The 4,014-nt window shown below is 34.4% G+C and overlaps 1 non-coding gene across 1 annotated transcript; it reads left to right on the forward strand.

Annotated features, from left to right (window-relative positions):
• Positions 1 to 2,909: 2,909 nt before the first annotated feature.
• Positions 2,910 to 3,104, forward strand: LOC113899763. Its single transcript, XR_003512982.1, has one exon. It is a non-coding gene; the product is annotated as a U2 spliceosomal RNA (small nuclear RNA).
• Positions 3,105 to 4,014: the final 910 nt, after the last annotated feature.

Genomic DNA, 4,014 nt, shown 5'->3' on the forward strand with positions numbered 1-4,014 from the left:
AAATAATTTATGGGTGTGTGCTCAGTCACTTTAGTCATGTCTGATTCTTTGCAACCCCATAGACTGTAGCTCACCAGACTCCTCTGTCCATGGGATTTTCACCAAAAGAATACTAGAGTGGGTTGCCATGCCCTCCACCAGGGGATCTTCCCAACCCAGGGATCAAACCCACATTTCCTGAGTTTCCTGCACTGCAGGTAGACTGCTGAGCCACTGGGGAAGCCTCTTTGTAGTTTTATACATTTACATCTAGCATGTGAGTGACTTCACTGTTTACATTTGAATACCTGATCAAATATATTCTATACAATTTTATTATTTCTGCAATTTGTTAGCTAATAGCTAGTTGTCTCCATATCTCTAAGTAATCTGTCTTTCCCATTAATTTTAACATAAACTTTATATGTATTTCTTTGGCTCGTCTATCAAAGTTGACAAAGGCCTGGGGTTGTTCAGGCCTTAATTGTTGTTGGTTCAAGATGCAGGCATTTTCAGGGCTTTAAACACCACATCTATGCTGACCAGTAAACAAATTCACATCTCCAGGACAGATCTTTTTTTTTTTTTAATTAACTTAGTTTAACTGGAGGCGAATTACTTTACAGTATTGTTGTGGGTTTTGCCATATATTGACATGATTCAGCCATGGAGGTACACGTGACAGATCTTTGACTGTCAAATAGGACATATTCAAATTTTTACTTTACATATTTACATATCAAAATGAAATCTTTTATTTTGCCCACAAAACATGGTTCCTCCTATGATATTCCTCTAGCTCAGGAATTACCAGCACCATACACCCAGTATTTCAAGCTAAAAACTGAAAGAAATAAAATCCTTGGGCAACCTTTTCTTAGGGGTTCTTTCTCCTTCTTGCTGAACTCTTCAGTTCTAGCTCTGTGCCCTGAGATTTAAATAGGCACAGTAAATAATGACTGCCTCCTAAATAATCTACAATTATCCACTTTTCCTTTACAAGTCATGTCAATTTCTTCAAGTAATATCTAGATCTCTGAAAAGTCAATATTGGAGAAAGTATACTACTTTGCCAGAATATTCTTTTCTTCATCACCAGGAAGGTGTTTCTCAAAAATACCCACACCAACCTATACAGAGTAACTAATTTAAATTGGGTCTTTTGGTCAGGGAAAAACACAGGGCAAATATAATTAATTGTCATTATTTTATCATATAATTTTATAACCACACTCCCAAGCAATATATATATTTTAATCCCATTTCACAAGTCTCAAATCTGAGACTTAAAATAGTCAGCAAACTTCTCAAAATCCATTGTCTGGCTACAAAATTGACTTCTTTCCAAAATGTTAAGGTGGTTCCCCGTAAGAGCCTTCTCAACAATCAGTGAAGAATCAGAAATATCCTTTCTTCAAAATCTCCCAGCTGAGCCAAAGTCCAAATTTCCATGTGCAATTTCACCAAAGCTTTTACAATTTTTAACTACTGCTTCAATGACCTACCTATTCATCCCATACCTGCACATCTACCTTAACACAAAACAATTTAGAAATTAATAAAAATAAGAACTCTTCTCATTATAGCCTCTGACATCTCAACCTGCTTTTCCATAGTTGAGGAATACCTGAAGTTCAAAATGTCAGTCTCCAGGTTTTCAATATAATTTTTGTAGCAGTGGAACATGTACAGAGGTTATTTTGCCAGAGTGGTGAAATACTTTTATTAACTACTGCTATTTTACAGCAAGAAATAAGCATTAATTGACATATGAGTATGTAGCCAGAAATTTTGTGTACCCAAGGAAAATATTCAGCAATATATTTCTTATTGTTCGCTAAGTTACAAACCTATAGGTTTCTGACTCTGATGAAATGCTAGGTGGATGAAGTATTATTTGCCAAGATAGAGAAAGAATAAGAAGGTAGAAGATTTGGGAAGGCTGGGGGTAGGAAAAAGATACATTTTTCTAACTCTAGACTTGCTTTCCCCTGTTTTTGTTGTTTTTGCTAGTGTGTCAGAGCACAGTTGCTCAAACTTTCTCAAAGATAAGAACTACTTGAGTCTTTTTAAAAATCCAGAGTTCTAGGTACTCTCCTTGGACATTCTAACCCTGTGATCTGAAGTGAAACTTGTAGAACCTGTATTTTTAACAAGTATGTTGAGAGGTTATTGATTACCAAAAAGACAATTGTGAAATATTTAGTGGACCATCTAGGAGCTATATAGTTAACAAGTAGGTTTTCCTTTCTTTATTTTATTTTTTTTCTGTAAGAGTAGAGTGTTTTGTTGAAATAGCTATTTAAATGTATCCTTTATTGTTGTTATTTACTCACTAAGTCAGGTCCAACTCTTTGCAACCCCATGGATGGTAGTCCATCAGGCTCCTCTGTCGAAAGTGGGTTTCTTCCACTCCACTCCAACCCACTGGAGTGTATTGTCATTCCCTACTCCAGGGGATCTTCCGGACCCAGGGAGTGAACCGGCATCTCTTGCATTTTCTACATTGGCAGGCACTTTCTTTTAGCCTCCAAAATAATTTGGAGTTTTTTAATGAGTATCTTTAAAAATATTTTGCTGAAATGGCAAAACACTTTAATTGATTTAAAGTTAGAATTATATACCCCCAGAATGACTTCTGAGTTGGCTTTTTAGAAACCTTCATATCAGTGTTCTGAAATTTATCTTGGATATCTACGAAACTTCAGATAAACACTATTAAAATATACATGGAAAAAGTAAAATATTCAAAAAATATCAAAGTAATTCTTAAAAATAAAAGAGAATAAAAGGTATCTAACATAAGAGAAAAAAGAGGATATATACTTAAAAAGAGAAAACTCTTAATGACTACTAAAAATGAAAAGATGTTCTAACACACTAGTAATTAGAAAGATACAACTTAGAGCTACATAAAGTTCCAATTTTCAATCGCTTCTCAGTCTTTTGGCTAAGATCAAGTGTAGTATCTGTTCTTCTCAGTTTAATATCTGATACGTCCTCTATCCAGTTTTCATTCATTAGCTTGGCAACTTTAAAAGTAATCATACCAATTGCTGACAGGAATAAATCTGTTGTACCAATCTACAGAGTAATTTAATGTTATCTAGTAAGGTTAGGGGACTATAAGTTGTATTATTAAACTGTGACTCTTTAAAAGTAAAACAGTATACTAAAATGTAAAGTTATGTATTATTTAATATATTTATTTACAGACTATTTTTATTACATTGATGGACCTATAAATAATTCTGTTCAAAACATCTTTTAAAAATGAAAGTCTTCAAAAATTTTAAACTGTAAATGAAGCAAAATGGAAAAATAGCTTTATATTTCTTATTTAAGCATTAAAAACAGCAAGCAGAATAATTATTCTGGAAAATATTTATATACTTAAAGCTGTCTGGTTATTTTCTTTAAAATGTATTTCTCTTATAATAAAGTTGATTATTGATTTTTAATAAAATCATCTACAATCTTTTCCAAACTTGTTTCCAAAGTTGTCACCACCACCAAGAGTTATCATCAGTGTTTAGCTTCTTAACTGAATTTTACAAAGCATTGATGACATTGTCAGAGTTTAATTTCTAGCAGAATAAACTTCCAAAAGTGTTATTTTGGTTCCATTAATTGGATGCTTGATCAAACCATTTTTAGATCTAATTTCCTATGTGAAACATCTAAATGGCATTATTCCACTGCTTGTGATCTAACGGAGCTAAAGTATTCACAGCTTTTGCTGCAAATTTCATAAGTATTAAAAAGATCTGGAATAAAAAATAAATACAATTTACTTAAGAAAGCACTGCTGCTGCTGCTGCTGCTGCTAAGTTGCTTCAGTAGTGTCCGACTCTGTGTGACCCCATGGACTGCAGCCCACCAGGCTCCTCCATCCCTGGGATTCTCCAGGCAAGAACACTGGAGTGGGTTGCCATTTCCTTCTCCAATGCATGAAAGTGGAAAGTGAAAGTGAAGTCGCTCAGTTGTGTCCGACTCTTAGCGACCCCATGGACTGCAGCTTACCAGGCTCCTCCA

Source organism: Bos indicus x Bos taurus, chromosome 1 (assembly GCF_003369695.1).
Source record: "Bos indicus x Bos taurus breed Angus x Brahman F1 hybrid chromosome 1, Bos_hybrid_MaternalHap_v2.0, whole genome shotgun sequence".
In the NCBI taxonomy this organism is placed as follows: domain Eukaryota; kingdom Metazoa; phylum Chordata; class Mammalia; order Artiodactyla; family Bovidae; genus Bos; species Bos indicus x Bos taurus.